At 40.0% G+C, this 12,449-nt stretch overlaps 1 protein-coding gene and 1 long non-coding RNA gene across 4 annotated transcripts in view; one reads left to right on the forward strand and one right to left on the reverse strand.

The window, feature by feature from the left end:
• The window catches only part of Hmgxb4 (HMG-box containing 4), a 46,504-nt gene that overhangs the window by 15,451 nt on the left and 18,604 nt on the right, over nucleotides 1–12,449 (forward strand). The window lies entirely within an intron of this gene.
• LOC131911855 (uncharacterized) overlaps nucleotides 1–12,449 on the reverse strand; it is a 34,926-nt gene that overhangs the window by 964 nt on the left and 21,513 nt on the right. The gene's annotated exons all lie outside the window — the stretch shown is intronic.

Raw genomic sequence — 12,449 nt, forward strand, 5'->3', positions numbered from 1 at the left:
AGGGGGAGCTGTGGCTTACTTTGAGTCCTTTTTATGAAATAGTAGAGAAATTATATAATAATATCTTGATTTCAAACTAAAGCTAATCAGAAGTTTTCTTTTAAAAAGCTTTTATTATCGTCATTTATTTATTTGGGGAAGGGGGTGCAGCATGCTCAGACATTGACTTTTGCGGGGGTGGGGGGGGCTCGGTTTCAAGACAGGGTTTCTCTGTATAACAGCCCTGGCTGTCCTGGAACTCACTCTGTAGACCAGGCTGGCCTCAAACTCACAGAGATCTGCCTGCCTCTGCCTCCTGAGTACTGGGATTAATGACGTGCACCACCACCAACTAGCTTCGGACATTGCTTACTGATAAACTAAATTTTAAGATACAGTTAGACCTAGGACAATGCTGTGTAAGTTGTCCCTCTGGCTAACCAAGGCTAAATAACAAGAATAAATGGTAAGAATCAGTATGTGTTCAGTTCCTGCATGTGTCAGGCTTTCTTGGCATTTTATCTATCAGCCAGCAATCATGATTGATAAGTATCATTACCTCATTTGACAAAAGTAGGAAGCTGTAAAATGGTGTGGATCCCAGATTTCAACACAGATTCCTTAAGTCTGTGCCTATAATCTTTCCACTATACATAGAGCTTTTATACATGGCTACTGAGCACTGTATTAGTTAACCTTAAAGCCATGTAGGAATTATAGGTGGAAAAGAGGAGCAAGCACTTTAGATAGGGAAGGAAAAATATAGGTGAAGATGCTAAGACATGAGTGTCTTGGTATTGAGAGGATCCCAAAGTCTGTATACATGAAGTGAAACCAACAGAAGTTTTGATTTGGGTTTTGGCTTTTGAGACATGATCTCTCTGTGAAGTTCTGGCTGTCCTGGAACTAACTATGTAGCCCAGGCTGGCCTCAAACTCACAGAGATCCACCAGTCCCTGCCTCCCAAGTGCTGGGATTAAAGGTGTGCACCACCACGCCCAGCCTGAAACTAGTAGACATTTAAAGTGTACTTATAGAAGGCAAGAATTGGTGCAGTGTGAGGCCTGCCTTCTATGAAAGGGGAAAGAGAGCTGAGTGAGTATTAGTAAATCACAGTCCCTTGAGTTCTTAATGTGTTGTAGGCACAGTGAGTGCATGGAGTATTTAATGTGTTGTGTGCATTGAAGGTTGTAATGCTAATTTTATCTGTGCTAGGCCCTTGAACTTCCACTAGGAAGTTTGGATATTATTCCCCCACCCCCACCCCCACCCATCTCACAACATAAAGGACATGAAATAACCTGCCACAGAATGCCCCCCTGTTAATTGCAGTGCAGGAATTTAGATTCAGGTTTTTTAGAATTTGGGTTTCTGTTCTTTCCAATGACTTTCAGGGGTTTATTGTGAGAGCAGTGGAGGATAGTGTCCATTTAAAGTCATTGCCACTCAATCAAAGGCTTAGTGTGAAGACCTAATTAACCTTCTTGTAGTCTTTCTTTCCTTTCAGTCAGATTTGGAGTCTCAATCAAGTGGATCAGACAAGTGTCAGATTCCGGTGTGTCCCCAAAGCCAGATCCCATGTTCACAGACTGGCCTCCTGGCCACTAGTCTAGTAATCCTGGCTCTCAGTCTCTGCCTTTTCAGTATAAAGTTACCTCAATTCAGCAAAGCTTACATGGGTCTAGTTGTTTTAAGTGTCTCCTTCCTAGCCAGTGTCAACAGCTTTTATATTAGAGGTGTTGTTCACATCAGTCACGTTAGGGAAACAAAAAGATTTAACTCCTGTCTTTCCTTCTTAACAGAAGAAAACCAGTTCTGCATTGTGCATGCTGTTTCTGTGTGCATGTGTGCACACGTGCATGTGAGTGTATGCTAGAAGTTGAACCCATGCATCTCACTGGCCTGACACGTACTTTACCACTGAACTACTCTTCAAACCCCCAATTTTAAGATTCATAACCTATGTTGTGTCTTAAACTCCATGATATTTCATTGTTGAAACTGCCTCTTGAATTACCATCATGAAGAGGGATTTTCATCCATTTCTGTGTTCTGTGTCCCAAAAAAGTTTAACAGGATTATTTAACAAGATCATCAAGATGTTGATTTTTAAAACATCCTACTATGATTTACCTCATCAAATACCAAAACCCCTTCTGTCTGTAACATTGTATCCAAGGACATTAGTGAGTTTGCTTGTTACATGTACTTTGTTTCTGGTAATTTAGTATCCGAGTTTTGACATTGTTACCATTTTATGGACCCAGTCCCTGTATCCAGCTCTGATTTACTGGCCATCTCTTAAGCTTGCTTTGTTAGCAGCCCCTGGGAGGATTGACTAGCTTTGCATTTGGATCTCATACAACCATTTTGTGTGAGATATCATCCACCTTTCCGGCATTTCTAACTGCCTGTGCTGTAGAAAATGTTCAGTCCTTCATTTTGAAATCTGAACTTTAGAACCACAACCTGGATGTGCATCTTACACAATGGCTAGGTTCCAAGTCAGGATGTCAAGTTCATCATGTAGTAGGTAGAGCTTCCTATTAAAAGCCCTTGGGAAGGCTTCACTTTGAAGACAAGCAGATCCTCTGCCTACAGAGTATCTCCTCCTAGTGTAACCTAGTTTTTCTCATTGGTGCCATATGATGTCACTGGCATAGGCTCAGGAGCCATTTTAGTTTATGTATATGGGTATTTTCCTGCCATGTATGTCTGTGCACCATTTGCATCCCTACTGCCCACAGAAGCCAGAGGAGGGCATCAGATACCCTGAACTGAAGTCACAGATGGATGTGTTAGGGACCTAATCAGGGCCCTCTGACAGAACAGCCAGTGTTTTTAATGCTGAGTTATCTCTCAACCCCCCCCCCCCACTCCCTATTTTTTTTTCTAAAAGAGTTATGTTACATAGCCTTTTTTTTTTTTAAATAGGACATCAAAATCCCACTTTGATAGTGAGTTTTACCACACTGAAAGAAACATATAGGAACTACCAAAATATAGATTCTCAGGGTAGAATGGATGACAGGTGGGGTTACCAGACTCTTCTTCCCAACCCCATATATCACATGTACAAGTGCCCTGATACAGCCTGTGTGTGTGTGTGTGTGTGTGTGTGTGTGTGTGTGTGTGTGTGTATAAGATGAAATTGGAAAGGAAGGGTTTTAGTTAAGACACATTTAGGATTGAGGCTAGCTCAGCAGTTACGAGCACACACTGTTCTGCAGAGGACTTGAATTGAGCTCCCAAAACTGCCTGTAACTCCAGTTCCAGGGGAGCTGACACCTCTGTCCTCCAGGGGTACTGCACATACCCCATATACGCGTGTGCATGTGTGCACTCACACACGCCGACACACATGCACATAATTTAAAATAAGTATTTTCCTAATTTAGGTCTATAAAGCTGCTACTGAGTAAATGAAGCTGCCGCAGCTCCCATGTAGCATCTTGGCCTGGGTCACTAGAAGAATGCTGGAAATGGGACCTTTACTCCTTCCTTGTTACTTAGAATATGTGTTGGTGTATATGCTACTAATGTGTATGGAGGTCAGGACTACTGCATGGGTTGGTTCCTCCTATCACAGTGTGGTCCCCAGGAATTGAACTAGCTCATCAAGCTTGATAGCAAGTACCTTTAACTGCTAAGCCATCTTGCTGGCCCAGACCTCTATTACGCATTTTTATTTATTTATTTTTGTATGTTTGTTTTTCTTTTTATTGAAAATAATTGATTTCCACATAATATATCCTGATTATGTGTTCCCTTCCGTCTACTTCTCCCAGCCTTTCTCCACCTCCCCTCCCATCTGGATCCACTCCCTTTCTGTCTCTCATTAGAAAACAAACAGGCTTCTAAGAGACAATAATAAGATATAATAAGGTTAAAAAAATGCCAGGCGGTGGTGGCGCATGCCTTTAATCCCAGCACTTGGGAGGCAGAGGCAGAAGGATCTCTGTGAGTTCGAGGCCAGCCTGGGTTACAGAGTGAGTCCCAGGAAAGGCGCCAAAGCTACACAGAGAAACCCTGTCTTGAAAAACCAAAAAAAATAAAAAATTTTAAAAAATAAGGTTTAAAAAAAACTATCACATTGCAGTTGGACAAAACAGAAGGAAAACAGCTTAAGAGAAGGAACAAGAACCAGAGACCCGCTCGTTTGCACAATCAGAAATCACATAATAACACAGAGGACCTGGTACAGACCTGTGCAGGCCTTGTACCTGCTACTTCTGCCTCTGTGAGTTCATATGAGCTTTGATCTTGTTGATTTAAAGGACCTTGTTTTCATGGTGTCCTCCATCCCCTCTGGCTCTTAAACTTTTTCTGCCTCCTTTTCCTTGGGCTTCCCTGAGCCCTAAGGGGAGGGATTTGATAGGGAAATCCCACTTAGGGCTATGTGTTCCAAGATCTCTCATTCTTTGCATAGTGTCTAGCTGTGAGTTTCTGTATTTGTTCCCCCCATCTACTGCAAGAGGAAGCTTCTCTGATGATGACTGAACAATCTATGAATGTAGCAGAATGTCATTAGGAGTCATTTTGTCACTATGGTTTTTTGAGACCAGTAGTATTTTGTTTCTGGGCTATCTAGTTTCTGATTCATGATCTCCCAAGCAGTCTGAGGTATGGATTCCATCTCATGGAGTGGGCCTTAAGTTAAATCAGATATTGGTTGATTGCTCCCACAAGCTTTATGCCACTATTGCCCTAGTATATCTTGCAGGACACCATTGTAGATCAAAAGGTTTGTGTCTGGGTTGCTGTTCACATTTCTCTTTTTGTACCATGCAGAGTACCTTCCTGTACCAAAGAAGGCTCTATGTATGCACCACCTCAACTTCTCCATGTTCAATGAGTTGTGTAGGTATTGTCTTCGGCAGTGGGGCCTTGCTGTGAGATTGTGCAGAGCAACCTATAGTCTTCTTGGCAATAGCCTGGGTTGTTTGGGGACTCCCATGGAACCCCTTTGGCCAAGAACTCAATTAGATGTAATCCAGTCCCAATACCGAAAGCTTCATTTGGTAACAAGAGGTGGTCAATGTTTCCCCCGTTATTTGACAATTTCATTTAGATTACTATAATAAATGTATACATTTTGGGAAGCTTACTATACACACACACACACACACATATATATATATAATATATACATATATTAGGTTTCCATACCACCACCCAAATTGCCCTTAATTTTAGCTGTTTCTCCCCGTATTCCTTCCCTCATCCCATTCTTCCTTTATCCTCCCCACTTGAACCTCGCATTCCAGGCCCCCCCATTCATCTGTCCACAGTTATTTATTCTATTTCCCTTTCCTAATGAGATCTATCTGTACCTCAGATCTCATACTCTGTCCCTAACCTCTGTGGTTCTATGGGTTGTAGCTTGGTTATCATTGACTTAACACTTTGCTAATACCTACATATAAGCAAACACATACTATATTTGTTTTTCTGGGTCTAGAATACCTTATGATGATTTTTTTCCCTAGTTCCATCGATTTACCTGTGAATTTCATGATGTCATTTTTTTAATGGCTGATAATACTCCGTTGTGTAAATGTACCACATTTTCTTTATCCATTCTTCTGTTGAGGGACATCTGTATTGTTTCCAGTTTCTAGCTATTATGAATAAAGCTGCTATGAACATAGTTGAGCAAGTGTCTCTGGTAGGATGAAATGTCCTTTGGGTAGATAGCTAAAACTTGAGGTAGCTTCCTAAAGAACTACTACATTAGTCCAGGTGGTGGTAGCGGTGGTGCATGCCTTTAATCCCAACACTTAGGAAGCAGAGCCAGGCAAATCTCTGTGAGTTCGAGGCCAGCCTGGTCTGCAGAGTGAGATCCATGACAGGCACCAAAACTACACAGAGAAACCCTGTCTCGAAAAACCCCAAAAAAAAAAAAGAACCACCACATTGATTTCCATAGTGACTGTACAGGTTTGCACTCCCATATGATGATTGTTCCCCTTACTTCACATCTTCACCAGCATAAGCTGTCACTTCTTTTATTGATTTTAGCCATTCTGACAGGTTGAGATGAAGTATAATAATGGTTTACATTTTCCTGATGGCCAAGGATGTTGAACATTTCTTTAAGTGTTTCTCATCCATTTACATTTCCTCTATTGAGATCTCTGTTTAGATATGTACTCTACTCTTTTTTTTTTTGTTTGTTGGTTTTTTGGGGTTTTGTTTTTGTTTTTTGTTGTTGTTGTTGTTGTTGTTGTTGTGTGTGTGTGTGTGTGTGTGTGTGTGTGTGTGTGTGTGTGTGTGTGTGTAGTTTTGGTGCCTGTCCTGGATCTTGTTCTGTAGCCCAGGCTGGCCTCGAACTCACAGAGATTTACCTGGCTCTGTCTCCCGAGTGCTGGGATTTAAGGCGTGCGCCACCACCACCTGGCAAGATATGTACTCTATTTTTTAATTGGGTTATTTGTTTTCTTGATATCTGGTTTTTGAGTTCTTCATATATTTTGGATATTAGCCCCCAATCGGTCTCAGTTTCATTAGGTCCCACTTACTAATTGTTGCTCTTAGTGCCTGCACTATCAATGTTCTATCCAGAAAGTGTTCTCCTGTGCCAATGCATTCAAGGCTATTCCCCACTTTCTCTTCTATCATGTTTAGCATACCTGGTTTTATATGTCTTTGGTGCATTTGGAGTTGCGTTTTGTACGGGGTGATAAGTATGGATCTATTTGGATTCTTCTACATGCAGCTGTCCAGTTGACCAGCACCATATGTTGAAGATGCTTCCTTTTTTTCCAGTGTGTATTTCTGGCATCTTATCAAAAATCAGGTGTCTATGGTATTCATTTTGATTTCATTGGTTAATGTGTCTGTTTTTGTGCCAGTACCATACTGTTTTTATTATTATAGCTTTGTAGCACAACTTGAAATTGAGAATTGTGATATCTCCCACAGTTCTTTTATTACTTAGAATTGTTGTAGCTATTATGATTTGCGTGTGTGTGTGTGTGTGTGTGTGTGTTTCCATATGAAGCTGAAAATTGGCCTTTCAAGATCTGTATAGAATTGTGTTGGAATTTTGATGGGGATTACATTAAATCTGTAGATTGCTTTTGGTAGGATGACCATTTTTACTATGTTAATCTTAGAAACCATTGAGGATGGGAGATCTTTCCATCTTCTGATATCTCTTCTTCAATTTCCTTCTTCAAAGACTTGAAGTTTTATCATATGTCTTTCACTTGCTTGGTTAGAGTTACCACGAGATATTTTATATTATTGGAGGGTATTGTGAAAGATGGTGTTTCCTTGATTTCTTTCTCAGTCCATTTGTCATTGTATATAGGAGGACTACTGATTTGTTTTAGTTAATCATGTATCCAGCCACATTACTGAATGTGTTTATCAGCTATAGGAGTTCCCTGGTAAAATTTTTAGGGTCACTTATGTTTACTATCATGTCATCTACCTGTGAAGAAACTTTGACTTCTTCCTTTCCAATTTGTATCCCTTTGATCTCCTTCAGTTGTCTTATGGCCCTAGCTAAGACTTCAAGTATTATATTGACTAGGTATAGAAAGTGTGGACAGCCTTGTCTTGTTCCTGATTTTAGTGGAATTGCCTTGATTTTCTCTCCATTTCGACGAATGTTGGCTATGAGTTTACTGCAAACTGCCTTTATTATGTTTAAGTATGTCCCTTGTATTCCTAATCTCTCCAGGAAGTTTTTCATGAAAGGTGTTTTTTGTCAAAGGCCTTTTCTGCATCTAATGAAATGATCATGTGGTTTTTGTCTTTCAGTTTGTTTATATGATGGATAACATTTATTGAATTTTGGGTATTGAGCCATCCCTGCATCTCTGGGATGAAGCCCACTTGATGATCATTGTGGATGATCTTTTTGATGTGTTCTTGGATTCAGTTTGCAAGTATTTTACTGAGTATTTTTGCATCAATGTTCATAAGGAAAATTGATCTGTAATTCTCTTTCTTTGTTGCGTCTTTATGAGGTTTAGGTATCAGGATAACTGGCCTCATAAAATGACAATGTTCCCTTTCCCTCTGTTTCTATTTTGTGGAATAATTTGAGTATTGGCATTAACTCTTTGAAAGTCTGGTAGAATTCTGTGCTAAAACCATCTGGCTGTGGGGAGAGTTGTTTTTTTTATTTTGTTTGTTTGTTTATTTTTTCCTTTCAGAGCGTATTTATTATTTATTTCTCTAGGGTGTGTGTGTGTGTGTGTGTGTGTGTGTGTGTGTGTGTGTGTAAATGGGAGCATGCAGATTCCAGAGGTATCAGATCCCCTGGAGCTGGAGTTGTGGGTTGTTGAGGGTGCTGGGAACCAAACTCAGGTCCTCTGCAAGAGCCGTGTGTGCTCTCAACTGCTGAGCCCTCCAGCCCCTCCCCTTGTTTCTTACAGGAAGAATCCAAATTTTCTCTGAGCCCTTCCTATGTAGTCCTTGGGCAACCAAGACCTGGCCAGGTAGATGGCTACAGGTGTTGTTATTGGGCCTTGGGCAGTTCTCTTTTTTTTATTTCATATACGGTGTTCTGTCTGCATGTATACCTGCATGACAGAAGAGGGCACCAGATCTCATTATAGATGATTGTGAGCCACCATGTGGTTGCTGGGAATTGAACTCAGGACCTCTGGAAGAGCAGCCAATGCTCTTAACCTCTGAGCCCTCTCTCCAGCCTGGGAAGTTCTCCTAAAAGGAGCTTGAGCTAAGTCTTGAGGTCATCCATTCCGGCCTGATTGACAGTGGTTGACAACAGCTTCAGATGTCTGAGGTGCTTTCTCTCAGGTAAGAACCAGCCTGCCCACTGACCCTTTGTGATCATGGTTCATTCTCAGGGTGAGGGTGGCTGCAGGATGGTCTAGGAGATATTGTGTGATGCGGTGGTCTGCAGTCATAGAGCTTCCAGGTTGAGCCTTGACTGGAGAGATGGCTCAGTGGTTAAGAATGCTTGCAGCTCTTCCAGAGGACCCGGGTTCAATTCCCAGCGCCCACATACAGCTCACAGCAGAGAATCCGACACTCTTTTCTGAACAGTTGACTCCTCTAGGAAGGCACATATGAGAGCTGTTGGGGTGCTGGGCCGTGTCCACGTTCATCCTTGGGCAATGGTCTCCCATGTGCATAGGAGAAAGCACAGCAAACTGAAAGGGCAGCTTTGCATTCTTGACATGTGACACGTTAGCCACAAATGAGCCCGTCAGAGGTTATTCTTTCTTTCTTTTTTTTTTTTTTTTTTTGAACATAAAAATAGGTTGTAATTCAAAAGTTCATGAAACTGGAAAATATTTTCTCTGTAGAAAATAGTAAAAATGATAACATTTCCCAGTAAGCCCTTTAAAGCCAAATAATAGCTGAATTATACATATAAATATTGAATAGATTCTATGATACAGAAGAAACTATCTTTATCTGTTCAGAGAGCTATGTTTTACTTAAGTTGTGTAAGTGAGATTCCTATTCATCTTCCCCTTCACTGGCTGGGGGCGGGGGTTGTTTTGTATTGTGTTTTGTTTGTTTGTTTTTTGGTTGGGAAAATTTTAATGACTGCTTCTGCTTCAGTAAGGACCATACATCTATTTAAATTAATTTTCTGATCTTGATTTAACTTTGATAAGTGGTATGTATCAACAAAGTTATCTATTTCTGTTAGATTTTCCAGTTTGGTGGAGTACAAGTTTTTAAAATATGTCCTTATGATTCTCTGGATTTCCTCGGTGTCTGATGTTATATCCTTTTCATTTTTTATTTTGTTAGTTTGAATATTCTCTTTCTGCCTTCTAGTTAATTTGGATAATGGTTTGTCAATTTTATTTTATCTTTTTCAAAAAAACAGCTTTTTGTTTGTTTCTATTTTCTTGATTTCAGCCCTGAGTTTGATTATTTCTTGCTACCTACTCCTTTTGGGCATGCTTTCTTCTTTTTGTTCTAGAGCTTTTAGGTATGTTGTTAAGTTGCTAGTATGAGATCTCTCCAATTTTATTTTATTTTTTTTAATGTAGGTACAGTGCTATGATCTTGCCTCTTAGAACCACTTTCATTGTGTCCCATAAATGTAGGTATATTATATATTCATTTTCATTCAATTCTAGACAGTCTTTCATTTGTTTCTTTCTCTTTTTTTGCTATTTTTGAGACAGGGTTTCTCTGTGTAACTGCTCTCGCTGTAGACCAGGTTGGCCTTGAACTCACAGAGATCTACCTGGCTCTGCCTCCCAAGTGCTGGGATTAAAGCCATGTACCACCACCACCTGGCTTTTTTCATTTCTTCTTTAATTTCTGTCTTGACCCGTTTTTCATTCAACAGTGAGTTGTTCAGTTTCCAGGAGTTTGTAACCTTTCTGTTTTTTCTGTTGTTGATATGTAGCTTTAATCCATGGAGGTCAGACAAGATGCAAGGTATTATTTCAATTTTCTTGCATCTGTTGAGTCTTGTTTTGTGTTCAAGTATATGATCAGTTTTGAAGAAGGTTTCATGAGGTGCTGAAGAAGGTATATAGTCTTTTGTGTTTTCGTGAAATGTTCTATAAATATGTTAGGTCCATTTGATTTATAACATTAGTTAGCTCCAGCATTTCTTTGTTCAGTTTTTGACCAGATGATCTGTCTGTTGGTGAGAGTCAAATATTAAAGTGTTCCACCATCAATGTGTAAAGGTCAATATGTGGTTTAAACTGCAATTGTGTTTCTTTTATGATCTTGAGTACCTTTCTTATTTAGGGTTTCTATTGCTGTGAAGAAACACCATGACCACGGCAACTCTTATAAAAGAAAACATTTAATTGAGGTGGTGACTTACAGTTTTAGACATTTAGTCCATTATTATTATGGCAGAGAGCATGGCAGCATGCAGGCAGAAATAGTACTAGAACAAGAAGAGCTGCTGCATGTTGATATGCAAGCAGCAGGAAGTAGACTGTCTCACTGGGAGTAGCTTGAGCATAGGAGACCTCAAAGCCCACCCCATAGTGACACACTTCCTCCAACAATGCCACACTTACTACTACAACAAAGCCACACCTCCTAATAGCACCACTCCCTATGGAGGCAATTTTCTTTTAAACTACCACAGTGCCCTTGTATTTGGTGCATAGATGTTAAGAACTGCAATTTCCTCTTGGTGGATTTTTTCCTTTGAGTACGTAGTGTCCTTCCCTATCTCTTCTGATTAGTTTTGGTTTGAAGTCTATTTTGTCAGATATTAAAATGGCTACACCAGCTTGCCTCTTAGGTCTATTTGCTTGGAATATCTTTTTCCTCCTTTTACCCTGGGGTAATGTCTATCCTTGATGTTAAGACATGTTTCTTGGATGCAGCAGAAGGATGGATCCTGTTTTCATATCCATTCTGTTAATCTGTGTCTTCTTATTGGGGAATTGAGACCATTGATGTTGAGAGATATCAATGAACAATATTGTTGATTGTTGTTACTTTGGTGGCAGTGGCGGTTGCACTTCCTCTCTTTTAATTTGCTGGTCTGGGATTATTCTCTGTTTTTTGGGGGGTGTGGTTAACCTCTTTAAATTGGAGTTTTCATTCTAGCGCCACCTATAGGGCTGAATTTTTAAATAGTTACTGCTTAAATTTGGTTTTATTGTGGAATATCTTATTTCCTCCATTTATCGTGAATGGAAGTTTTGCTGGCATCTGCAGTCTCTTAGACTCTTAGTCTCTTAGTACATCTGTCCAGGCCCTTCTGGCATTTAGTCTTCATTGAGAAATCAGGTGTAATTCTCATAGGTCTCTGTGTGTCACTTGTTTTTTTTTTTTTTTTTTTTTTTTTCCTTTGCAGCTTTTAATATTCTTTCTTTGTTTTGTACAGTTAGTGTTTTGATTATTATATGCCGAGGGGACTTTCTTTTTTGGTCCAGTCTATTTGGTGTTCTGTATGCTTCCTGTAGGCATCTTCTTTTTTATGTTAGGGAAATATTCTAGAATTTTCTTGAAAATATTTTCTATGCCTTTGACCTGGGTTTCTTCTCCTTCCTCTCTTCCTATTGTTCTTAGATTTGTTTTCATAGTGTCCCAGATTTAGGATTTAACATTTCCTTTGGTGTATCCTTTTCTTCTCTTGTTTCTTCAGTGCCTGAGATTCTTCCATTGTATTGTGTTGATGAGGCTTGCCTCTGTAGTTCCTGCTCAAGTCCTAAATTTTTTTTTTTTTTTTTTTTTTTTTGGTTTTTCGAGACAGGGTTTCTCTGTGTAGCTTTTGCGCCTTTCCTGGGACTCACTTGGTAGCCCAGGCTGGCCTTGAACTCACAGAGATCTGCCTGCCTCTGCCTCCCGAGTGCTGGGATTAAAGGCGTGCGCCACCACCGCCCGGCAAGTCCTAAATTTTTTATTTCCAGAATTCCCACAGTTTGGATTTTCTTTATTGATTGTGTTTCCACTTTCAGGTCTTGAACTGTTTTATTAATTTCTTTCCACTATTTGTTCTTTTATAGATTTCTTTAAGGAATTTATTCATTTCCTATTTAAGGACT

The sequence above is a fragment of the Peromyscus eremicus genome, chromosome 5 (assembly GCF_949786415.1).
Source record: "Peromyscus eremicus chromosome 5, PerEre_H2_v1, whole genome shotgun sequence".
Classification (NCBI taxonomy): domain Eukaryota; kingdom Metazoa; phylum Chordata; class Mammalia; order Rodentia; family Cricetidae; genus Peromyscus; species Peromyscus eremicus.